The following is a 26,682-nucleotide window of genomic DNA, read 5'->3' on the forward strand; positions in this document are numbered from 1 at the left end:
TCAGGTGGGTTCTAGACCTCAGGGCAGGGCATTGCAGAACTGACTCCAAGACACCTTCCTAGTCTCTTCCGGGAGCCCCATGGGGCCTCCCCATTGAGAGGTGGGGACACAGAGGCCAGAGGGGAAGGTGATCAGAAAAACATCATCAGCCCAACTGGTGTGGCTCAGTGTTTGAGCGTCCACCTATGAACCAGGAGGTAATGGTTTGATTCCTGGTTAGGGCACATGCCCAGGTTGTGGGCTCAGTCCCTGGGGGGTGGGGGGGGTGGGGGAAGGGGGAGGCAGCCAATCAATGATATTCTCTCATCATTGATGTTTCTCTCTCCTTTTTTCTCTCTGAAATCAGTAAAAATATATTAACAAAATAAATAAAAGCATCATCGGGCCTCTCTGGGTCTCAGTGTCCTCATCTCAGCAACGGGGTCAGACATTCTGGCCCTGCTCTCAGGGTTGGTGTGAGGATGGGCAGGGACTCTGTGTCTGTGTGCCGAGGGAGGAAGGGGTAGAGGCTCCTCCTCTGTTCACCTCTCTTCCAGGGTTCCCAGCTGGGGCTGATGGGGGGTTGCCCCCAACCACTGCCTTTGTCACACCAGGTGTGTCATTCCCCATTGGGTTTGGTGCCCAGACACAGCACGCCTGGCATCCCCTGGCTTATTGCACAGGAAGACCATACTTCAGCCTAACTGGCCTGGCTGGGCCAAACCCACATCTGCGGGTGGGAGGGGGAGAGAGGGAAGGAGGGGCCTTCAAAGCCCCCTAGAGCTGTGGGATATTTTGGACTGAGTCTGATGGAGCCTGGAGGTAGGAGGTGGGGTTTGGGGTTGGGAAAGTAGAGTCAGGGCAGAGGGGAGGTCTGGGGCTGGGCCTCACTGCTTCCAGGTCTCCCATAGGCATCCCCATGGGCTGGTCCAACACCATACTAATCACCTCTCCAGACTGCCCCAGCTCTTGTGGAGGTGCACCATCCATTGGACCCAGGCTAGAATCTGGGTGTCCTGCTGGCCCCTGCTCCCCAGAAACAGTCGGTCACCAAGTCCTGTGACTCTGCCTCCCTAATATCTCCTCAGCCTGGGCCTGCTCTCCCTTCCTGAGGGGCTCAGCCTCTTCCTCCTATTAGGGCCCAGTTCCTGAATAAGCCCCTGTCCCAGCCTTGCTCACCCCCCACTCATTCATACTTCTTCCCAGAACTTCCCAAGTTCCGGCTCCATAATGCACATCTGACTCCTTTACCCCCGTTTAAAACCCTTTAACAGTTCTCAATTGCCTAGCAGTGGTCGGCAAACTCATTAGTCAACAGAGCCAAATATCAACAGTACAATGATTGAAATTTCTTTTGAGAGCCAAATTTTTAAAAAACTTAATCTATATAGGTAGGTACATTGTTATTAACTTAATTAGGGTACTCCTAAGCTGGCCTTTGCTAAAAACTCAAGGGGCCAAAGAGCCGCATGTGGCTCGAGAACCGCAGTTTGCCGACCACTGGCCTAGAGGGACTGTCTAAGCTCCTTAGCATGGTCTGTGAGGAACCCCTGCCCACCCACTCAACTACTTTATCAACTTCCCCCTCCCCACCCTGACTGTTTTGGTCTTGCTGATGTTCTCTAACCTGGGGTGGGAGGGGCTATTTCAGGCCCCCATGCCTTAGCCCCTGCTATTTTCTCCCCTGGGGCCCCTCATTGCCCTGCTCTTGACCCTCTCCCCAGGCTCTGGTTGCTCCTCTGACTCCTGCACAGTCTGGGCCCACACATACAGGCATACATGGCCAGGCAGTGTGAAAGGGCTCTGGTTTATGTGTCTGTCTCCTCTGTGGGCAGAGCTGGTCTTTCATCTCAGTATTCCCAGCACCCAGCATGTGCTTGGACAATGGCCTGTCTTCTTCACAAAGTGGGGTTGGGGACAGGTTCTGTCTTGGGGGTCAGAAGAACTGGGCCCTAAAGAGTATGTGGCAGTGGCCTCCCTTCTCTCTGGCTTCCAGGTGAGGAAGGGCCTGGGTCACAGCTCTGTTCCCAAGTACTCTGTTCCAGGTTCTGAGCCTAGTCCTGGGCCACCAAGCCCTGCCTCCCTCCCACTTGTAGGAGGCTGGCCTTCAGTTCTGGGGCCTGGGCTCTGCCCCCTGGAGGGTTTTTTTGTGTGATTTTGGAAAGGACAAAGAGCCCCTTTTGTCAATAGGGTAGAAATTATATGGTGGGTATTCCTGGCATGCACACTGGAGTGTGATGTTGGCTTTAGGTCTGGTGTGGGCACCACTGAGCCGCAGAAATGTGCTTCTAATTATAGCATGGATGTGGCTGGCTGGACCCAAGCATTTTATAGGCTCCTAGTGGAAGGAATACTAACCAATTCCTCTATGGTGGTCAGTCAGGGGGTGGACTGGCAGATGCTGACAGCCAGATTGGAAAGGAAGGCAGGGAAGAAGTGAGGTGGTGATGTGTGTAATGAGGAGGAGAGGGGGAGGGTAGAAGGAGCAGTCTCAGGGAGAGAGCCCTGGTTGGGGCCTGAGACATGAGTTTGAACCCAGATTGGGTGAATTCCCCCTCTTAGTGACCTTGGGCAGGTCACTTGCCCTTGTAGCTGCTCAGAGTCTCAGCTCCTCCACTAAAAAATGGAGATGAGATCTTTTTTGGCAAGGGCATTCTATGTGTATATCCCTGAGGTCTATAGATAATGTGTGTAAAGTGTATAGCATTGAGCCTTTACACTGGAGATATGAAAAATAAGCAAACCTTTATGTTCCGGGGCAAGGATTAAAACTTGGAGTTCTGCTAATTTTATAATTTTGAAAACATTATTTTTTCTTACTATAAAGCAATATAAGATCATTGTCAAAATATTAGTATATAGAAATAAGGGGAAGGCCACTGGTAGTTCCTTTGCCAATTATTAATTATTGTTATTATTATTAAGTGTTAGTGGTGGGATTTAAGGCACTGGAAGTGGGCTGATGGTATAAATATTATCAGAGTGCCTCAAATTATTTTGCTTAGGCTGAATGTATAAGCTACCACCCTTCTCCAAAGGAGGGCAGCCTGCGGGGTGGCTGATCCTTGACTTGGTGATGTTGGAAGCTGGCTCTGCCCCAGGAGGACCCCCAGCTTCAGCCTGCAGGAGTGGCCTGCCGGGGACCACCTCCTAGCAGCATTAAAATGAAGTGTGATGGAAAGGATCAAAGTATTAAGGGTTTGGCCCTGGTCGGTGTAGTTAAGTGGTTAGAGCATTGGCCTGTGCACCGAAGGGTCATGGGTTCAATTCCTAGTCAAGGACATGTACTTGAGTTCAGTTTCGATCCCCAGCCCCAGTCAGGAATTGTGCTGGAGGCAACCAATCGATGTCTCTCTCACATCAATGTTTCTCTCTCTCTCTCTCTCTCTCTCTCTCTCTCTCTCTCTCTCTCTCTCTCTCTCTCTTTCACCCCATCCTCCCTCCCTTCTACTCTCTCTAAAAATCAGTGGAAAAAATATCCTCAGGTGAGGATTAACAAACAAACAAACAAACAAACAAAAAATAATTAAGGGTTTGGAGCCCCACAGACCTGGGTTCCAACCTGGCTTTGGCCCTAAGATGCTTTATTAAAACTTTTAAAAAATTATTTTGACAGACATGATGTAAGTGATTGTAAAATATATTTTTAAGTATAGGAACGTATAAAGAGAGACCTACAAACCCTACCACCCAGAGGTAACCACTGTTATCTCATGGGAGAGCATCCTTCCTGTCATGTCTCTATGTAGATAGAGGCATGCATTTATTCAATTTCACATGAACAGGGTCAAATGATGGATGCTGTTTGGGTGATATGTCATGTCAATCACCTAATTCAGCTTCACAAAGCCACCTGGAGGCGGGTTAACAATGGGATGCTGGTCTTATATTCCTAATGTGTCCCCCTCTGTTGTGTCCTAGTCATGGGCTGGGAAGTTCTTCCTGTGTGTGTGTGTGTGTGAGGGGGTGGCGGGGGGAGACACAGGAGCAGCAGAAAAGCTTGCAGCTGAGACGGGACCATTCTCCTGGAAGCCAGTGAAACACGGTGGTTAAAGAGAGCCAGTGTGGGGGCCAGGCTGCCTGGGTTCAAATCCCAGCTCTGCGGCTTGCTAGCTGCCTCACCTTGGGCATGTTGCTTGATCTCCCTGTGCTTTAGTTTCCTCATTTGCAAACCAGGGGATGCTAATAGAACCTCTCTCATAGGGTTGCCTGAAGTTTAAATGCGTTAATTCAAGTAAAGCACTTACCATTCCTGGCACAAGGCGAGTGATTTGTAAGTGTTGGTTGTTGTTGATGCAGCTGTTATTATTCTGTGGTCACATGGCTCAGTCTGTGGAGCTAGAGGGCAGCTCCAGGGCCACAGGGGCCAGACTAGTCTGGGGCCAGGATCTCTAGGCTCCCACCTGGCTCTGCGCCTCCCTCCTTGAAACGTGCCCTCTCTGGACCTGTTCACCAGAAGCACCCACTCTCTGGTAAGCCTGGGGAGGCAGTGACCACATTGGGTATTTGGGAATCCAGTATAACCTATAAAGTCCTGGGCCCCTGTAAGCCCACTGTTATTCTTGGCTACCTCTGGCTTTCCATCTCACAGGCCAGGAGCAGAGCCAGAAAAACTGTTGTTCTTGTGGTGGTTGTTTTTAAAAAATTGGCTGTTCCGGGCCCTTTCAACTGACCTCCCATTTTACATAGAGGAAACCTGAGGCCTAGAGAAGTGAAGAAACGTCACCCACTGTTAAGTGGAAAGTGCAGGCTAAGAGCACTTTTCCAGACACTGGGCGGTGATCTGCCTGGAGACTCGTCTCTGGGTCCATAGTGCTGCCGTGGTGCTGCCAGCACTTAGTTGGAAATTCTTTTATCATAGCCCTGTGCGCAGTTAATGCTTGTTCGGCAAGTACTGTAGAAGTGCAGCTTTCACTCTCCTTGAACAGAGGCCCAGAGAGGAAGACTGGCTGACTGGTTTGGGTCTCATGATAAGCCAGGACTGGGGTGGGGGCCAGTGCTGTGCCCATTTTTCCTCCCTGCCTTTCTGTCAGTCAGTGCACTTGTTGAGCACCTCCATGAGGGAGCCAGGGCCCTGTGAGGAGAACGTGGGAGCCAAGAAGAGAGCGGGAGAGGATGGCTCTTGGGGCCAGGCCTGAGGCATAAAATAGAGAACAAGATGTGGCTCAGCCTCAGATAATATTCCAGGTGGGGGTCCCTCCAGCCACCTTAGGATGGAGAGGCCAACATTGCTCTTCTGCAGTTGAGGAAACTGACGCAGAAAACGTCAGAGCAAGTTAGTGATTCATATTCTAAGCCAAGCATATCAAACTCAAAGGCTAACAAGAGCCAAATAAATGAGGCATGCGGCCCACGGGCTGCGAGTTTGACATGCTTGTTCTAAGCAATCTCCTCTCCAAATTTTTCTCTTCTTAAGTAATTTGCACCCATGTTTCCAATCACTACCCCTATGCTGTTGCTGAGTCCCAAATAGGGATCTCTGGCTCAGAGTAACAAACCCGTATGTCCATCTGAACATTGGACATTTGGACTTAGTTTACAAGAACTTCAAACTCAATATGTATAAAACAGAATTCCTCTTATTCTTCATCTAGCTCAGGGAATCACACCACCATCTAGCTAGTTGCTCAAGCCAGAAACCTAAATCTCAACCTTGATATGACCTTTTCTGTCACTTACCCTGGGCTGTCAGATCATTCTAGTATTCGCACTATCACCACAATGACCTCATTTCATACCACCTTCATCTTTCACCTCATGTGAAGCAAATACTCCTACCTGTTCTCCATGCCGCCAATCAACTGTTCACCTCGGACAGAGTGAGCCTTCTAAAGTCAAAGCTGGCCATGCAGCGTCCCCGCTAGTGCTTTCCCACCAGCCGTTGGATAAAATCCAAACTCCTGAATGTGATTTAATTTTCCTATCTGTCTAGCTTTTGCTTAACTTTGCAGTCCTCGTCATTCCTTTCAGTGTCACCGCACCTCAACACATTTTCTTTGCTTTTACTCTACTTTTAAAAAATATTTTTATTAATTTTATAGAGAGGAAGGTAGAGGGAGAGAGAGATAGAAACATCAATGATGAGAGAGAATCATTGATCAGCTGCCTCCTACTAGAGATCGAGCCCGCAACCAAGGTACATGCCCTTGACTGGAATGGAACCCGGGACCCTTCAGTCTGAGGGCAGATGCTTTATCCACTGAGCCAAACCAGTTAGGGCTAAATTCTACTTTTTTACTTTGTGTCAACTGTGCCTCTTTTGCCTCTAAGTCTTTCTTGCTTCTCTCTCTCAAAAACAAAACAGTGATTCATTTGGGTCCAGAAGAATCCATCCCACCTGACTGCCAAAGCTCTGGCTCAGTTACCCCAAATTCCTGAGGGCACCCCAAGACAAGAGGGATATAGAGGCAGGGCTGAAGCCAACTCTGCCTCTCACTTGTAGGGTGACTTTGGAATAAGTCACAACCCTTCTCTGGGCCTCGGTTTCCTCATCTGCATAATGTGTTAATGGCAATCACTTCACCCATGCCCTGAAGACTGATATAATTTTTTTTATTGAAAACTATAGAATGAATGGCATGTGTGAGATTTGTGAAGAGAACTCAGAAAAATTAGAGGGCCAGGGGTTATAATCATCTAAGGTGAGAGGTTATTACAGGAGGTATCCAAAGTCTGAATGCTTTTATCATTACTACTCTATTTTTCACATTTGCTTATATAGTTAGTTAATTTGTCTTTTTATTGCTTCCAAAATGGACTTTACCACAAGTGTAAGGAGATAGAGAGAAACAGAAAGAGAGAGAGAGAGAGAGAGAGAGAGAGAGAGAGAGAGAGAGAGAGAGGAGGAAAGAAAGAAAAGAGAAAAGAAACGGGGAGGGAGGGACGAAGAAAGGAAGGAAGAGAATCCATGTGCCAACTCCCAGGGAAACCACTATAATGTTTTGGTAGAACTCCCTTTTTTCATGCATGTGTTTCAAAATATCTGTATGTACATGTGTGTTAAAGACTATAGAATAATATTTTATATGTTTTATAAAGTTTCCTCCTTTTTCCACATCAATATTTTCGTAATATTTCACCTTGTCAACAAGTGTCTATCTCTAGCACCCATTTCCCCCTTCATGGCTGTGGAGAATTTTGGATGGGTACACTGTGGTTTGGTGAGCCCAAGTGGTGACAGTAACACCCAAAGGTTCCTACTTCCAGGCCTCTGCCCTGGGTAGTGAGTCTGAGAGTGGAGAGAGAGAGGCCAAGGAGGCCTTCAGGAGGTGAGGTCTGTCTCCTGACAACTCAGGCTGGGAGGGACTTGCAGTGACTGGAGAGGGAGAAGGGCCAGCTCCCAAGCCCTCTTCTGCTGGCTCACAGGGCCTCTTGCAGAACTAGAGATGGAGTCCCCAGAATAGACTTTACCACTTTGCTGAGCCAGTAGAGTGCTGCTCCTTGGCCAGGGCCACCCCAGTGTGGGCAAGCAGCTATGGGGGATGCACAGAGGCAAACGTTGCCTAGGACTTGTCTTATTCCCTGCTCTGCCCATCCAGACCCTGAGTCCCTGAGTAGCAACTTTGTTCCATGGCAGTGAGGCCAGAGATGGATTTCTGCACCTGGGGAGGCCTCAAAGGGGCAAGGAAGAGGGAAGGGATAGCTCGCTTTGGACTCAAGGGTCATCTGCTCTCACCTGTCCTATGGCAGGTGGGGACACTGAGGGCAACATCCCGGCCAGGTACCTAGTGTAGGGTTCATTCCACCTGCAGTAAAGCATTGCCAATGAGATCACAGTCCCTGGACAGGCCCCCGGGATTGAACCCTGGAGCTCTCACACACAATCATTGTCAGATGGGTAACAATGGGCAAGTCACTTAACTCCTCTGTGTCTCAGTTTCCCCTTCCCTAAAGTGGGCATACAAATTGTCACATAGAGACCATAGGACTGCCGTGAAGCTAAAACAAGTCAATACATGTAAAGTGCTTTGAACAGTTGCTGGCACACAGTAGGTGCTCATAAATGCAAGCTATTTTCTTTCTGGAATTCTGGAAAAGTTGTAGGCTGACTTGTGTCCCCTTCTCTACCCTCACCAAAGTCTTCAATCCCAAGTTTGCTGAGCTGGCAGATTGCACAGACATGAGGATGTCACCTTTTGGGTGCCCTCAGCTGAGGGACTCAAGATTATCTTAGTTGTATGGTCTTCTCCCTGGATCTGCCCTCTTTTAGGAGCCTGGAATTTATGGATATTTTTCTTTGTGTGTCACCTGGGATGGTCACTTGCCCTTTCCTGGAAAACAAGAATTGGACTTCAGGATGGTTATAGCTAATTCCAATGTCAACGCAGAGGATTCTGGGATGGAGCCCGGAGAGGGGCAGCTTAACAGATGGGGACGTGGTGAGTGTTATGGACTGAATTGTGTCCTTACCAAAATTCGTATGATGGAGTCCTAACCCCCCAGTACCTTAGAATGTAGCTGAGGATACAGGATCTTTAAAGAGGTAGCAGTTAAAATGAGGTCATTATGCCGAAGCCGGTTTGGCTCAGTGGAGAGAGCGTCGGCCTGTGGACTCAAGGGTCCCAGGTTCGATTCCGGTCAAGGGCATGTACCTTGGTTGCGGGCACACCCCCAGTAGGGGGTGTGCAAGAGGCAGCTGATCGATGTTTCTCTCTCATCGATGTTTCTAACTCTCTATCCCTCTCTCTTCCTCTCTGTAAAAAATCAATAAAATATATTTAAAAAAAAAAATGAGGTCATTAGGATGGGCCCTGGTGTCCTTATGAGAAGAGGAGACAGGAGAGATATACAGAGGAAAGACCAAGTGAAGACACAGGGAAAAGACCCATCTATAAGCCAAGGGGAGAGGCTTCAAAAGAAACCAGCCCTGTTGATACCTTGATCTTGGAACCATAGCCTCCAGAATTGTGAGAAAATAAATTTGTGATTTTTAATTCACCAGCTGTGGCTCTTTGTTATGGCAGCCCTAGCAGACTATGGGTTAGATGTTGTCTGCCTGGTCCTAGAAGGACTGTCTTTGATAGCAGGCTGCCAGGACCTGTCGGAGGGCAAGAACCATGTGCCCCCAGTGCTTCCAGAAGAGCAGAAAGGCCTTACTTGTTGGACCTGTGGACCCTAGGGTCTGCAGGATAATAAAAATAATCCCTACTGTGTGCCCACCCCTCGCCATTCCTGTTTCCCTTAGTTCTCTCTACACTTCAAGGTCAGTATTCCTAATCACATTTTTCAGAGAGGGAAACAGGCTCATAAGTCACCTGCCCAAGGATCCCAGCCTTGGGGACCAGGCTCTTTCCTGCATACCCTGTGCCCCTCTAAGGAGGCCTTCCATCATGCCTTGGGTGAACCTGTGCCCTTGCCACGGCATGGCAGCTGGCACCTCAGCACCCCTGCACCCTGGGTACGAGGGAGATCTGGGAAGGTTCCAGGCTCCAGACAGGAACCCTCCCCTTTCTGCCCCCCCAGCTTTCTCATTTTTTTTTTCTGTTGTTTCTTTGCTCAGCCGGGCCCTGTTATCTTCCTCTGACTCTGACGCCTAGTTCTTCCTGTTTAAAATTCAGACTGTAGACTTTTCCTTTGGGGGCGGTTATGAGTTTGTTTTGTGTTTTGGATTGCCCCCCAGCCCCATATCTCTGGCAGGTTAGGTCACCCTAGCAGGCTCAGCACCAACCCCATTTTCAGTACCACCGTGCCTGAGTGAGTGAGGGGTTCTCTCTGCCCTATGTGCTGGCTGGGACACTTGGGTAGCAGGGGAGGGAGGAGTCTGTCACTCTTTCCCTGGCTGTAATATCCAGGGTCCCTTAGTCCTTCCCTGCTGCCCTCTCTTCACCCATGGCCCCTCCTTCACCCCGGCCCAAGCTGAGGTTCTCAGGCTCCCTTTAGCACTCTGCTTTGAGCCCTACACACCCCAGGAAGGAGATTCAGCCATAGAAGAGTATGAATGTAAGTCCCCTGATGAGCTCTACTCCTAAGAATGGAGAGAGGACCCTAGAGAACCTAGCATGTGCTACCTGCACAGGAGAGAGCACTGAACCAGGAGTCAAGAGACCTGAGCTCCCATCTTGGCTTTCCATCCCATGCGGTGTGAGCTCAGGTATAACATGTCCCTCTCTGGGCCTCAGTTTTGTCACAGGAAGGTGGCTAAGGAATAGAGTCAACTGGCCCCTGAGGGCCTTCTAGCCTGATAAGCTGTGATTTTGGGTCTTGGTGAGATGCTCTTGGGGACTCCAGGTGGGGTGATTGTGGGAAGACATAGGGGACAGAGAATAGGCAGGGGGCAAGGAGTGCTTGGCCTCCAAGTGCAGACCCAGTGCCACCTCCTCCAGGCAGCCTCTTTTCTCTAAGGACCTCCAGTACTTCCTGCCCCACCAGAAACACTAGGAAGGCTTCAGGCTTGGAGTGAGACTTTGGGAAGGTCCTTAACCTCTCAGAGCCAGTGTGCTCTTCTGTCAAATGGAAATATCTGTCTTGCAGGCTGCCTGGAGGAGGTGGCACATAGGAGGTGCTGAGTGAATGGTGAGTCTGGCTGTCATTATCTCCTGTGGGAGAATGTATGTGAGGGCTCCTCACTGGCTGTAAGCTCCTGGAGGGGAGGTGTCAGGTCTGACCCTGGCCTGGGGACCACTGACTGAGAAAGGCTGTGCCTCACTGGACATGGCCCACTTTATATAATCTCAGCTCATCTTTGCCTTAAAAAAAAAATTTATTTGAGCCCAGCTCGTGTGGCTCAGTGGTTGAGCATCGACCTATGAACCAGGAGGTCATGGTTTGATTCCTGGTCAGGGCACAAGCCCTGGTTGCAGGCTGGATCTCCAGTGGGGGGCGTACAGGAGGCAGCCAATCAATGATTCTCTCTCATCATTGATGTTTCTATCTCTCTCTCTCCCTCTCCCTTCCTCTCTGAAATCAATAAAAATATTTTTAAAAAATTTATTTGAGAGAGAGAGGAAGTGGGCAGGGAGAGAGAAAGGGAGAGATTGATTTGTTGATCCACCTGTTTATGCTTTCATTGGTTGCTTCTTGTATGTGCTCTGACCACAGATCGAAGATCTAACCTGCAACCTTGGTGTAACAGGACGATGCTCTAACCAACTGAGCTACTCGGCCAGGGCTTCAGCTCACCTTCGTATGCCATCTCTTGCTAGGCAACTACCTCTGTGGAGGTGCATACTGATGGCCCCTGGCCTTGCAGCCCAGCTTTGTGCTTGCTTTCTGTCCCACGTGATGAGAACCAATGGGTAATGATCCCCAGTAGGGGACTGATTCTGAGTGCATTCTACACAGCTCCTCCCAGGCCACAGCAGGAGGGAGCCCCAGTTGTCCACAGGAGTGACTTGCTCGGTAATGCCCCATATTGGCTTTCCTTCCTCCCCTGTTCCACTCATACCAGTCCTCATTTCTGACTTTGGGGGGTGGGGCACGCGGCATCTTGGAGAGGCCAGAGTCTTTGTGAAAGATCCCCAGAGATCATGGTCAGTGTGGGAGCTGTTGCAGCGTGCCTGAAAACCTCAGGCTGAGCCCAGTGGGCTGGAGCTGGGGCCTGCAGGCAAAGCCCGGCCCTGCAGAGAGCCTGCACCCAGACTCTCTGCTCCTCTCATCAGCCCAGGGAGCTAGGGATGCATGGCCCTGTCTAACAGCTGGAACAGCTGGCGGTAGTGGCAGAGCTGGGCGCTGAACCCTCACCTGCCAATTCCCAGTGCACTCAGGCATCATCCATCCCATCGGGACCCTAAGGAAGGGCCAGAGCCAAGCTAGGCTTCACCTCTCTTCTCAGTCTGTTTGCAAGTTTTAGAGTATATTTTCTGGTTCCTAATTTTAGAAAAAAAAGTCTAGCTATTCTTCCCCATCTCTTAGCCCTCCCGCTCCAGCCCTCAGAGAAGGCCCTATAGCTCCGGGGCAGGGGCCTAAGAGGCTACCTTCCCCCTTCCCAGGGCCCTGGAGCCTCCCTCCCCTCCCCGCCCCCAGACAAGGGGAAAGCTGGCTGCTCTAAAGAGGGCCTTGCAGAAGCCCAACCATTAGGAACATGGGCTCAGATTCTAAGCTCAGTACCCTGGGCATTTTACTTAACCTCTCTGGTCTCAGTTTCCTCATTGTAAACTAGGAATAATAACATAGTCGACCTCACAGGGCCCTTGTGAAGATTAAGTCAATGCTGGTACATTGTGAACTGGGTCTATTTGATCTCTATGTTCTGAGTGGTTCCCTGCCTCCTCAAACAAGAGAATCAGGTTTTGGTGAGGTATGAGCTGGGGTAGATCCTGGAATCTGGAGCCAGAGACCCAGGTCCCAACCTGGCTTTGCCAACGACTGGCTGTGTGACTTTGGCCCCATCAAAGGCTCTAAGACACCCCTGTACATGAGGATAATTGTGGGGAGGGTCCAGGGAGACCCTGTGCTGGCTGGAGCCCAGTCTCAGTCCCCAGCCTAGCCAGCTTGGGCACTAGCATAGGCAGGCATAGTGATCACGGGCAGCCGGCTCCCAGCATCCTGCCGCCAGCTCCCCAGGCCACCAGTCTGCACGTCCTGCCCTGCCCAGCCCGCCAGCGTGGCTGAGGGCTTGGAGCCGATGGAATCAGTGTGCCCTTCCCTCCTTTGTCTGCTGGTGCTTCCTTCCCTTCACAGTGTGCTTTCTTTTTTCTGGTTTATCAGGCCCTGGGGAAAGCTGGGGCCAGCCAGACTCCCAGCCGAGCACCCCTGGGAGGCCGCCAGCTCATGTCTTAGTCTCTGGGGCTGGCGGCTCAGCCCTCCCTTCCCTCCACCTGACCCCAAGAACTCCAGCCAGGCAGTCAGGCCCTCTCCCAGCACGGGGGAGGCCACCAAGGCGGTACTTAGGACACACTGAGGCCCCCTCCTCACTTTAAAAGAAAGGAAACTGAGGCCTAAAGCAGGAAGCTCCTGGAAAGTCCTGACTCCTAGCTTAGGACTCCTTCCCCATCCCACTCAGATGTCTGTGTCCCAGCCCTGTCACTAGCTGGGCAAGTTAACCAACACCTGTGCCTCAGTTTACAAATCTGTACAAAGGGGATAACGTGCCTACCTCACGGGCTGGTTTGAAGGCTGGAGGAGACGATGTGAATAACTTTCTACCTTTGAACAGGCATGCTTTTGGGGTGATATTGCCCCCCAAGGGGCAAAAATTAGTTCATGAAGAAGGCATGAAAAAAATCATAAATCTTGGATATAAATAGACATATAGTGTACCTGGAGTATTAGAATTTTGTACTGGGAGTAGGAAAAAAACTGTCTCTAAAGGCTCTTGGGAGGGGCAGTATATGACATTTAGACAAAAGGTTGAGAATCACGGCTCTTGAGTTGGAGCTCAGTTGGTTCATCCCTCTTCCTCACTTCCCTGGAATCAGGAATCAGGTTATGCTCACCTTGAAAACTCCTGGGAATGGTTTGTGGGATCACCTAGGTTTTGACACAGAAACATTCATTCATTCGACATTTGCCCATTGTCACAGAACTACTCCTCAGACAGGGTACAAGGTGGAAAATGACAACCTTGGTCCCAGCTCTCAGCAAGTAGCCAGGACAAATGGCAGGGAAATGTGACAAACCTGTGCTAGAGGTGGGAGCAAAGCCCTGTGGGCAGATGAGGTGTCCAACTGCTGGCAAGTGTGTCCAGCTCAGAGAGGAGAAGATCTTTAGGGTGGGTTTTGATGGCTGGAACTTTCTTAGGTGAAAAAGACAGAAGGAAGTGCCAGGTAGAGGATACCACCTGAACAAAGATACAAAAGTGTGTCTGAGGGCTGTGAGTGGGACAGGTGCCGTGGTGAGGCGGTGGGAGGGCGAGAGGACCCTGTGCAGCGTCACAGGGCAGCCTTATTCATACTTCCTTTTTGGTCCTATTGTCCCCTGTAATATTCTTTCTATATACAAGTCATGCGTATTCTTTGTAAAAAGGTTGGAAAGCCTTGAGAAGTGAACAGAAGTCCCAGCCTCCCACTTTGCAGGGAATTTTTGAAGGAGTTTCTGTCTTTTTAATTTGTATCTCCTGCTATCTCTGATGAGCCTGCCCTTCAGGAGGGAGGGAAGGGCTCACACAGGTATCCTCACTCAGTGCCCAGAGCTGTGCTCGCTGCTTTGCATGCATTAATTAATTTCTTGCCAAACGCTGTGGAAACTGAGGCCCAGAGCTGCTAAGAGACACTAAGTCACATATCTGGTGAGTGGTGGGGCCTGCCTTGGAACTCGGCCCGTCGGTCTTCTGAGCCTCCTCACCACTCTGGAGAGCACAAACAGGCCGCGGGAGCTCCAAGGACTGCTGAAACTGCAGGCGGAATCTGCACAGATGGAGAGGTTTGGGGGACAGGTTGACAGTCTTTGCTAGACTCCTCAATGTGTCCATGCCTCAAATCTGAACCACGGTGGGCCCTAAAGAGCCTCGAGAACTCAGGGCCCTTCTCATAGGAATCTCCGATGCACAGCTTCCTTGGGGGAACCAGGGTGGGCAGCACTGTGGAACAGGAGAGAGAGCTCAAGCCGGGAGAAAACTGGGTCCCATGGGCCTCTTCTCTGGCCTTAGTTCCTATGCCCGGCTTGGCCCACCTTTAGAATGTTCTTCCTCATATCTACCTAAAACGCTCTTGCAGAAGCCGAAGCATATTTTATCCTGCCCTCTGTGCTCCTAAAAGTAGTAGAAAGAGCCCCAGGTTCTTGGTTGCTTATTATAATAGTGACAACTAATCAAATAAAGGTAGGGCATAAAAACAACTCTTTGCAGGTTCCTTGGGAAGAGACAGGCTTTGCCTGGGACACCTGTCTTCAGTTGCCCCTGAACCTCAAGCCTTTGGACAGCTAAGCCTAGTGACTCATAACACTTGTAGCAAGTTTTCAGGTTTCTCCTCCTGCAAGGCAATGCTGGCTGCACGTGGGCTCTGCCTGGGCCACAGTCTCCCCACCTATAACATGAGGGGATGGGACAGGTTGATCTCTGGCTTTTTCCAGCGCTCACTCTGTGATTTCCATGATCAACTCACCAATCACAGCTTTTGTTCATGCTGTACCCTCTGCCAGGATGTCCTCTCTTTTCTGTATGGCCCACCCCTACTCACTCTTCTTCAAGGCCTGCTTCAAAGGCCGCTGCTCTGGGAAGTCTTCCCTGATCTCAAAAACTAGAAGAGCTCATGCTTTATTCTGGATCTCACCTCATAGTGCTTGTTATCTTGACAGCACCTTGGGGAATTGTGTCCTTGCCAGCCCAGGGCAAACTAAGATTGTTTTGCTCAATCTAATTCCTCAGCACTAGCACAATGCATGACATTTAGACAATGCTCTGAATTTATTGAATGAATGAAACAGTGAATAAGTGAGTCAATGAGTAGATGAATCTCTATGTACCGCCTTCCACACCCCTAAGAGTCAGCGGCCTCCTTCCACATCCCTGAGACAGTGGCCTGGGACGCCTTCCCCATTGCCTGTGTCTCAACGTCTTGGTGTAATTGGCCTGTAGTTAGTACTTGATGTGGCTCAGCTGGGAAGGCTGGGTGAAGTACATGCACCTGTTTATTTGGCTTGGTTGGCCTGTCACAGTACACAGTGCTGCCTTAGTCTGGAGAAGCTCAAAGGGACCGTGGGGAAGTGGGACAGGGAAGGCTTGCCATGGTCTAGACTAGAGATTCTGACTGCACCGATCACCAGCCGCCTGGACTGGCCTCCTGGCCATCGGCACATCTTTAGGGGGCAGGGCACAGAGATGGTCCAGCCAGTGCTGGAGGCCACCAGGGCTGGCCAGTAGATTGAAATGACTCCTGAGAGTAACTGTTCCAGCCCTGAGCTTAGAATACAGACAAACTGAGGCCTGGAGGCAACAAAGGCCCCTGTCCCAGAGCCCATTGCCAATGTGCTAGAATTATAGAAGCTGAATGGAGTGGAAACACAAAGGTTATGTAATCCAATTCTGTGAATTGTTTTTCTCTACATTTGTCCTCAAAAATGGGTGTAGCCCTAGCTGGTTTGGTTCAGTGGATGGAGCATCAGCCTGTGGACTGAAGGGTCCCGGGTTCGATTCTGGCCAAGGGCACATACTCGGGTTGCAGGCTCGATCCCCAATGTGGGGCATGCAGGAGGCAGCTAATCAATGATTCTCTCTCATCATTGATGTTTCTGTCTCTCTCTTCCTCTCCTTTCCTCTCTGAAATCAATAAAAATATATTTTAACAAATGGGTGTAGTTTCTGGAAGACCACACACCAAGTAACTACCTTTTGTCTTATGGTTGTTACATGTCAGACATAAGGCTAAGTGCTCCACTTCTAGAATAGTGTATATCTTATAAATGAGGAAACTGTGGCTCAGAGAAGTTAAGCAACCTGCTGAAGGTCACACAGCTGCTAAGCAGTACAATCAGGACTGGATTCATGTCCAGGTGCTCTTGTGCTTACACTCCTGACCACGTGGCAATACTGCCTCTTTGTTGCTGAAGGTAGACTTGTGGATGAATTACATCGTTTTGTTTATCTGTATTTTCTACAATGACTATGGAATACTTGTATAATCTGCTAAATGAAAATAGCAGTTGTGTATGAGTTTGTATGTATAAGTGTTTAAGTGATTTTAAACTAATCACAGGCCATTTATGCATCTCTAAGTGCCTCTAAGCATCTCTGAACACCCTCCCCAAGCCAGCTGTGTCATTCTTTAAGCAGCAGTCCACCTCCAAAACTCATTAAGAGAGGCTCCTCAGTCTCCCCTCCCCATAGCCAACTGCAAAGTCACTGGTGCCTTTAGAAAACACAGCTCCCACCAAATTCAGAATGTTTTCATGCCTAGGCACCAAGGCAACAGGGAGAGCACTGGCCTGGGAGTCTGGGATCTTGAGGTCTATTGCCCTGTTCTGTAGCCCTGAGCAAGCCCTTGCCCTGCTCTGGGCCTCATATTCTCCATCTGTCAATGAGGGGTTGTGCCTGGTAAGCTCAGAGGGCCCTTCTTGCCCTCCTGGTCCTGTTTGTGAATGTTCTGTCAGCTGCAGGGCTGAGGCAGAGTTGAAGGCACCTTGAATTAGTTCATGTCTCTGTAACAGTAGGAATTTCAAATGACTTTATGTGCCAAGCTATCGGCAGAGCAAAGCAGGCCACCCACTCTGGTAATCAGCCTTCTAGGTAATCCCTCCAATGTGTGTTTGTGAACACAGAGTTCATCAGGGTCTGCTTTTGTGTACACGGAGTGTTTAAACATAAATACCCTCCTATGACACAGCCCTAGACTGCCTGCTGGCTTATCAGGTTTGGATGGTTGATCTCTAGGGGAGCTCTAGCAAGAAGTGGCTGTTCAATGTATATAGTCCTTCTTGGAGCATTTGCAGTTGATCAGGGAAGACGGGAGGATAATGCTTATCAGAAAGGAGTAGAGATCTAAGGTCTTCCTCAGACCTCCCACAGCACCTTCATGTAAGTCAAGTCCAGTTGGTATGAAGGGTTCTGGGCCAATGGGATGTTCCCATCTTTAAACAGGCTCCCCCAATGATCATCCTGCTGGTCTAGCCTGGGGCTGGATTTTCTGTCTGTCCCTGATGTCCTGTCTTTCTGTGGCCATGACTGTTGGAGTCAGGTCTGTTAGGCCAGACCTTTTCCCCAGGTAGTTTGGGTCATATAGGAAGGGCAAAGTCTGTCTTTCTCACCCGTCGCCAACACCAAGTGGGAGAAATACAGGGGGCAAGCAGAACCAGGGGCCAGCGGAGGTCTCCTGGAGGAGAAGGGCTCTGAGCAGAGTCTGCAGATCACCAGGCAGAAGAAATAGCCTGTGCAAAGGTGTGCTTAGAGAGTGGCAGTGTGGGGCCAGACGGCTGGCGGGACTTGAGACTGTAAATCTCATCTCGGAGGCCAGGGAAGCTGTGCAGGAAACCTGGGCTTGTTCTGAAACTGATTGAGAACCAGAGAACTAGCATGGAGGAGAGCTGAGGACAGATCTGTATTTTAGAAAAGCAGTTGATGGGAGAGGGAGAGGAGTGGATGCATTTGAGGTATGAAGGGGGACTGGTGGGGTCAGGAGTGTGAGAGTGGGTGTGGTCAGGAGGCTCTATGTTTCTGGCTGGGGGCGTACAGGGGATTCTAAACATGTCCTTTCGGGGCAGATTGCTTTCAGGGAGCTCAAGGAAAGCCAGGTGGGGTGTCCACAGTGCAGTGGACAAAGGCGTGTGGAGTAAGGGGGAAGATATTGGAACGTCATCTGCGTCCAGGCAGTGGTTGAATCTGGGAGTATGGGTGAGCCTGTCTTCAGAGAGTGAGGACAGAAAGGTGAGCCCAAAGCCAGTGTGTCCTGACATTAGGGGTAGAGTGGAAGGAAAGAATTCTGTTCAGGGGCTGAGCAAGAAGTGGTTGGAAGGTGCAGGGGGCTGAAGAGCATGAGACCCAGGATGTCAGGACAGGGACAGTTTAGTGAGGGAGTAGCCAGCTGGCCCAACAGCACAAAGGATCATGGGGATTTGGACACATGGAGATCACTGATGAACCTGTCAAATGCAGGTCACCAGATGAGGCCAACCCCTGACATCTCTTTCACAGGCAGCTGCCACAGCCTCTTGTGTGGTCTCCTGTTCGGTCCTCAACCCTAGAGTTCATTCACAATACAGTGGCTGAAGGGGGCTCTTAAAAACACACCCAGGTCATGGTGTGCCCAGGTTTCCAACAGTCTCTTGCCTTCCACCACCATCCTTACCATGGACCACCACTCTCGATGCCTTCTGGCCTCTGCCCCATCTCCATTCATATTTTGAGCCCCTGCTCTGAACAAGGCCTCATTTCAAGCTTCTTTGACCTGCGGAGATCCCCTCTAACCTTAGTACCTCCACATGGGATACCTCCATGGTCCACACCCTCATCCCCTTCACCTGGTTCTACCTCACTGTCAGATCATAGACAAACTGCCTTCTAAAGGAAAGTCCCTGAAACCACCCCCACCCCACTCCAAAGTAGGTCAGTCCTCGTTTTGTACACACTGTACCTGATAAGGAATACTTTCCACAGCTGTCAATAAGTTTTTAATGGTGCTTCTTATCTTTCTTTTTAGAATGTGAAGCACTGTGAGGGGCAGAGGCCAGTTCTGCTATGTCCTCCATAAATTGCAACACCAGGTTTGGTGCCTGGCATGGAGTAAGGGCCTAGTGAATTTTAATGAATGAGTATTAATGAATGAAAACACAGATGCAAAAGGATTAAAGGACATGCATGGAGCAAGTGCAGACTATTGAGAAGTTTGAGTCAGAAGCTGTAAAAGGAGAGAGTATGATACTTGCAGGGGCAGGGGCCTTAGTCAAGCTGAGCCAGTCCCTCTCAGTCTTTCTGTTTTAAAGGATTCTAATGATAATTATTGTTCGGCACACAGTATGTGGTCAGGAAATTATGGTACCCAGACCACACCCACTTCCGGCATCTTAAAGTGCAGTCCCTGTAGGGCTAGGGGTTAGGTCCCAGCACCATCACCTCAGGATGGATGGTCCCCAGGACAGGAAGCGCCCACTCCTGACACCCGCCCCAATGGGAAGACTCTCTCCAGCCCTGCTGAGGAAAGCCTGCCGGCAGTGGGCTGGTAGGACCTGTGGCTGCAGGATGCGCCATTCCCAAGTTCCTAGTCACCCTGCCTGCCTCAGCCCCCAAGGGTGAGAGAAGGGAGGGGAGCCCGTGGTCCACTGTAGGGTTGACCTCCCAACCCCCAGCCTCCTGGAGATGGGGTGGGGTGGAGTGGAGGCAGTGTCCTAACAGGGTAAAACCACGCAGGGAATACCGTGCACCCCGCCCGCCTGAGTGGATCCCCCCTTCCCGCCCTGCCCCTCCTCTCTCCGAGCCGCCGGATGTTTGAGTTCGGGTTTTGTGACCCAGCGGGACGGGAGGGGCCGCCCCGGAGCCGCCGGCTTATCGCGCCTGTCTCCGCGCTGTCTCCTGCCGGCCGGCCTCCCAGGCGGGCGGCCTCTCCCCCCACCCGGCTCCCGCTCGGCTCCACGCTGGCGGGCTGGTCCCTCCGGACTCTTCGAGGGCAGAGCTGGGGTGGGGGTGTCCCGCAGAGCAGAGAGGAGGCCTGCCTCAAGTCCCTAGGGCCTGGGGAGGGTGTGGGAGAGAGGCGGGTGGAGACACCCCGGTAGGCCCTTGGAGGGGCCAGGGAGGCCCTCACCACCCCCTTGGCAGCTGATGTGGGAGGAACGGACCAACTTGGAGCCAGGAGGACCTTTGTGGGAGATTGCCCTGTCCCCATTTTATAGAAGACACACTTGGGGCCCAGAGAAGGACCTAACTGGCCAGTCACCCCTCCCCCAACCTCCCATCAAGATTGCCCCATCCTGGGTCTAGAAGGCTTTCCTTTCCCAAAGCTTGGGTGCCAGAGGCGAAGAGGCAGGGGCCAGCGGAGCCCCAGAATGTGCCGACCTCTAGTGAGGCCTGTGGGGGCCCAGGCCCTGGCCCAGCAAATGACTGGGCTCCTGTGCAGGGGCCATTGTCTCATTCTAAGCCATACTGGCCCCTGGGCTCTGCTGTTCCTCTGCGTAGAGTGCCTGCTCTCTTCACCTCAGCTTATAAGGATCCTCCTCTCTCTGAGGTGCCACCCAAAGACCACCTTCAGCCCCCAGGTGATGGGGGGACTCGAACCTAAACATGAAAAGAGGACAAAAGCCACCTCTCCTCCCTCCAGCTGCAGGTGGTCTGAAGTAACCCAGGAGGTTACAGGTGAAGACACTTGGCATGGGGGAAGGGGTCTAAGGGGGTCAGCCCTGCAGGGGATACCTGCAGGTGAGTCAGCCCAGATTTCATGCAGCCACCCAACAGCCCCTCCCCCCACCCTCCCCCACCCTCTGCCAGTGCCATGTGTCAGCTAGGAGGCTGCTGAGCTGCGAGATGGTGGAGAAGAGCTTGGGCAGGGAGGGAGCAGGCTTTGTGGAGTCCTGGGAGAGGAGAGAAGCCAGGGGATGATTGAGTTGTCCTGGGTGGTTAAACGGAAAAAGGCAGAGAGGCCAGAATGGGCAAAGGCCTGGGGACCCCTGTGAGAATCTGGGGTATAGCAGAAGGATGTAGGGTGGTTGGAGGAGGTGGAGATAAAAGGTAAGCTGGGGCCAGACTGAGAAGCTCTTACACCTCAAGGCAAGGACAGAAGAACAGGTTTCATATTACATGTTACTTCACCACATTAATAAGATGATAAATAATAATAATAGGTGTTATACCCATCTTACAGTTGAGCAGACTGAGGCTTGAGGAAATGCCCTGGCCAAGACTGCGTCAGTAACTGGGAGAACTGGAATTTGAGCCCAGATCATCCTGTTGCAGAAGCCCAGGCTGCTGCCTTCCTGCCACAGCCCCCAGGGAGTGGAGCTGTGGAGAGGCCTTTGGTGACATTTGCTCCACCCTCCTCCCACCCTGTTTTTATGGATGAAGACACCCAGGTCCCAAGAGGGGCCAGGCTTGACCTCATTTTCCTTCTTTCTAATTTGACACCCTTGGTGTCTCCCAATGTTCCCAGGCCAGGAACTGGTTAATAACAGATTTTCACCACCACCACCACCCCTTGCCCAATCTTTTGCCCTCTCACTTGGTGGGTCCCAGGCAGGGCCTGGGAATCTGTAGTTTTGCAAACATTTTGGTGGCTCTGAGTCTACTGTTTGCCCTCAGTCATTGGGGGACCACAAACTTCTCCCTCAAGCCTCTCACTGAGCCCCTTCCTGGCTGGCTTCCTCCCTCCCTTCCCCCTCAGCCTGTCCCCCAAGGGCACACATTCCCCCCACTCCCTTCCACTTGTATGTACCCCAGGCCCTTCCTCTTCAGGCTCCCCCTCAGAAAAGTGAAAACACATGGTTTCCTAGGCAACCCCATCCCTCCTCCCAGTTTGCCCTGAGACCTCCCAGCGTCTCTCAACCACTCAGAAGAATATTTCAAATACCAGCCTCACCAGGCGGGTGCTGACAAAGGCTGAGTTCCCCTCAAAGCCTTCTCTCTGAGGGGCAAGGGCCCTGCTCCCTGGAACCTAGAGGCCTGGAGTCTCAGGGGCAAGTTCCAGGCCATCACTCTGGTTACCACTTGGGCCCACTCTCCACACCAGCCCTCAGCCAAGAAGCTTAATTGTTATTGGGCTTTAGAGATGTCTTTAGATGGCTTCCCCGGCTCACATGGCAAAACTGTGGCCGTGTAAGGGACCGAGGGAAAAGGAAGTAGTATTGGTTGAGTACCTGCTATCCCTGCTGGGCACAGTGCTGGATGCTCTGGAGATATTAACTTGCTCTCCCTCCCCACAATCCTGTTTTATTCCCATTTTATAGTTGATAAAATTGAGGCTTAGAGAGATGAAGTACCTTACTGTAGGTCATCCAGCATGTGAATGGCAGAACCAAGTTTCAGGAAGCCTGAGCTGTCTCCCCAATAAGGCCATGGTCTCTACACTTAGACTGTGCTGTTTTCAAGGCCAGGCAGAGGTTGGGGGAATTATGGAGCTTTATGGGAGCCTTCCTGATTATTATTTTTACATTTCCTTATTAGAAGATTGGACTGAAGTTCTTTGGAGGCTGGGCTCCAGATGAGTTCCTCTCTCTCACCTTCTCTCTGCCCTGGATTCCTTGGTCAATATTTCTCAATCCAAGACATCTTTATCTGGGTGGGTGAGGATGGAGAGCTGCCATTTGTGCAATTCATGCCTTCTCTCTGTACCTCAGTTTCTCCACTGGTAATGCGAGGAGGGGTTGGAATTGAAGACTTTGAAGATCCATCCTAGCTCAAATATCCTTGAATTCTCACATCAAGTATGTGTGTGTGATTATGTGTGCAATTGTAGGCAATTAGGTGTGTGATTATGTGAGTAACTGTATGATTAGGTATGTGATTCTATGTGGGGGATGGTGAGTATAGGGTATAATTACATGTGTGAGAGTATATGTGTGTGGATTATGTGTGAATAATTATATATGTGAATCTGTATGATTGGAGTTTGTGTGATTATATATGTGTATGGAGACGGGTAATTGCATATATGTGTGTTTGGGGGTGAGTGCGAGTATGTGTGTAATTGTATATGTGCATATACTAGTATGTGAGTTGTGATATGTGGGTCTGTGGGCAATTTGGGCTGTCTGCAAATATGTTATTGTGAGAGATTATATGTGTGTTTGTGGACGTGTGTGTGTGATTATGCCTGGGTACTTTGGAGTGACTGTGTGTATGTGTGTCATTGTATGTGTTGGAGGGCCATGAAGCCTCGCCTCAGCCTGGTTGATTGGGACCGAGGTGGGCACGACCCCTCCTCCTTGACCCTTCATGGGTGTGGCCAGGCCAGGCGCAGCTGCCCTGATGCCAGCAGGGCACTGGAGCATATTCCTCTGGTAATCAGCTCCAGACGCAGCTGTGTTGCCCCCCTCTGATGGCAGGATGCTGGAAATGCCTCTGGCCCAGCCAGGTCTCTTTGGGGGGAAAATTAAAGGGAGAGGAAAAAATCCCCGAAAGGCAGATCTTTATTGAAGCATTTCGTGACACGCACACCAACTAATTGATTTCCTTATTAGTAGCAGATTTTCTCCCGGCCTTTTCTCCTGCTTGAACTTATAAAAATGAAGGGTGGAGAGCCAGCTCAGTACATTCCCTGGGCCAAGTTTTTCCCTGGATCCTCCCAGGGCCAGGGAGTCAGCAAGAGCACAGGGTTTGTTTGCTTTTCTAGATCTAACTAGAGGTAGAGGAGGCAGGATCACCTGTGGGATCAGGTTTCAAAAGCCTGGGGAAAGCCTCTTGACATTCCTCAATTTCCTCTTTTTCTCCATTGCACTGCCTGCTGCCTGAAACCCCCCATTAGTGTGTATGCTGTGGGACGCTTAGAACCTCATCTGTACAAAGAGAGGCTCCTGTTACTGATGTTACAGGGTGCTTATAACAGGGAGGTTAATTAAGATCAGGTGTGTGACTCCCAGAGCCCTTTGTAAATGGAAGTTGTTCCCATTACAATGACAGTGACTCTTTCATATGTAGTACATATGTCAGTGCATAACTCAAGGCCTGACCATTAACAAGGCGGGATGGGCCTTGCATTTAGCAGAGTTAGGAGGGGTTGGGCAGCATCCAGGTTCAGGTGCGGTGTCTCAGGAGATGGTTCCCCTTCCAACCAGAAAGTCAAAGTTACCCCTCTGTCTGGACCTCTGACAGACAGTGGCTCCAGCTTCATCTAAGGGTTAGTGAAAAGAGAGGGAAGACACTTTGTCCAAATGGTTCCAGATGATACTTTGTCATAGGAAGAAACTGAGGCACTGGGGGTTCACAAATATACCAAAGATGGCGTAACTATGAAAGGGAAAGCAGGCATTTGAACTCAGGCCTGACTGGTTCTGAACCTATATAATGACTTTTATTCATTTATTAAAATAAAATATAGCCCCTTTCATGGAGATAGAGATGAAAAAGACAGCCTGGGCCCCTCTCCCCAGAATATCTCAAAGGACAGACAGATAAGGGAATATATATTGGGGATCATGGTGTGACAAGTAATATGACAGAGAGTAAACACAGCCCCTGGAAAGGGCCCCTAATACTTGCTGGTGGGATCAGGCAGGGCTTCTGAAAGGGGTGACAACTAGTAGCTACACAGGGCTGAACCTGCAGGGCTGATCTTCAGCTGGCATACACGGGCATGACCATACCAGGGGTTAAGATATAAATGCACTTATATATGTGTTTTGTTTAATCCTCACCGGAGGATATTTTTTCCATTGATTTTTAGAGAGAGTGGAAGGGAGAGGGAGAGACAGAGAGAGAAACATCTATGTGAGAGAGACACATCGATTGGTTGCCTTCCACACACGCCCTGACCAGGACTGGAGCCTGCAACAGAGGTACATGCCCTTGACCAGAAATGAACCCAGGACCCTTCAGTATGCAGGTGGATGCTCTATCCACTGAGCCACACTGGCTAGGGCTATATATGTGTTTTAAATAACTGCTGTCAATGCTCCCCTCCCCTCTCCAGTACTCAGATTGCCTGGCCCTTCCCCCAACCCCTGGACCTTCCCATATCCAGAAACCTTAATGGCACGTCCAGGACCCTACTAGGATGGTGGGTGAACATTGTGACTATAAAAGGCACAGGAGGGGCCCCAAGGCTGGGTTGGTGTCTATTATTCTGATCTTGTTACTGCCCTCTCTCATGGGTGGGTGGGAGTGGAGGGGATGGGTTGTAAAGTGGCTGAAAGCTGGAGTCCAGGCTGGGCAGACAGGCCTGCTGCTTGACACGTTCCCTTCCATTCCACGTGAACTTCCTGGAAATGGCCAGGGGCCTCTATGCAGTTCCTGTTCCCAGCAGCTCACAGTCGCCAGACCAAGGGAGACAAAACGTCCCTGAATGTGGTGGGGCAGGGAACAATATGGGGCGGGCGGAGGAGGGCCACAGGAAGTGTGGTAGGGACAGCCAAGGAGCTGGTCCCGCGCTGGGGGTGACTCAGGGACTTGTGACTTGATAAGGTAAGATAACTCCAAAGGAAAACAGTATAAGTCGGGGGTGGGGGTGAGGGTGAGGGTGAGGGGCACGCTGAAATGGCCCACAGGACGGGATTTCCGGCACCTCTTCAGACATTAGTTCTTGAGTCTTTTCACGTCTCTGCACAGCAAAGGACCTTAAACACTATTGAACCAAACATGCTATAGTCACTGACCCTGTCGGGTAGGTATTAAAATCCCAGCTTCACAGAAGAAGAAACGGAGGCTCAGAGAGGTGAGGTAATGTGCTTGAGCTTGTGTGCTAAGCCAGGCTTCCCAGCAAGGTTTCCCACTGTCCCCAGGAACGAAGCATACCTGTATTTGAGCCCAGGGCCTCTTACTAGGTCTTCATATCCTTGTGCACAAAGCCAGGGCTCCAATCACATCTCCTGAAAAGATCTTCAACAAATAGGACCATTTTGACATTAGAACTTAGAGCCTAAGAAAATGTTTGAAACTGGGGGAAAGTACATGTCCTGGCTCCCAAATACAACAAGTCCACTGCAATAAAATGAATAATCACAGTAAAAATAAAAGTAATAATAGAAGTGTAATATGCTAATTAGACTGGACGTCCTTCCAGACAAGCTGGGGCTGCGAGGGAAGCCTGGGTCCCGGGTGCCAGAGGGAAGCCAATGCCTACAGCCGGGGGAAGGAAGGCCTACTCTTGCACGAATTTCGTGCATCGGGCCCCTAGTATTTACTATAGGATCTGTGGATAGAGCGTCGGCCTGCGGACTGAAGGGTCCCAGGTTCGATTCCGGTCAAGGACATGTACCTTGGTTGCAGGTACATCTCCAGTTGGGGGTGTGCAGGAGGCAGCTGATTGATGTTTCTCTCTCATCAATGTTTCTGATTCTTTATCCCTCTCCCTTCCTCTCTGTAAAAATCAATTAAAAAAAAAAAAGGATCTGTGGGTTTAATATGCCTTATACAGAGTGGAGTGGTTTCTCCAAAATAAGAATGCCCAGAGTGAGAAAAATCTTAAAACTGCCTTGCCAGCCTGGCCGGTGTTGCTCAGTGGTTGAGTGTCAACCTATGAACCTGGAGGTCAGGGTTTGATTCCTGGTCAGGGCACATGCCTGGGTTGTAGGCTGGATCCCCAGTGGGGGATGTGCAGGAGGCAGGTGATTGATGATTCTCTTTCATCATTGTTTCTATTTCTCTCTCCCACTCCCTTCCTGTCTGAAATCAATAAAAATATATCTAAAAAGAAAACTAAAAACAAAACTGCCTTGCCAACCACTGGTCCTCTAGCTGTGTGAACATTCCCAAGGGCGGGC

General features: G+C 50.5%; 1 long non-coding RNA gene across 1 annotated transcript in view; it reads left to right on the plus strand.

Annotated features, from left to right (window-relative positions):
• The window catches only part of LOC307097477, an 81,810-nt gene that overhangs the window by 47,655 nt on the left and 7,473 nt on the right, over positions 1 to 26,682 (plus strand). The gene's annotated exons all lie outside the window — the stretch shown is intronic.

Source organism: Cnephaeus nilssonii (genome assembly GCF_951640355.1).
Source record: "Cnephaeus nilssonii genome assembly, chromosome: 4".
In the NCBI taxonomy this organism is placed as follows: domain Eukaryota; kingdom Metazoa; phylum Chordata; class Mammalia; order Chiroptera; family Vespertilionidae; genus Cnephaeus; species Cnephaeus nilssonii.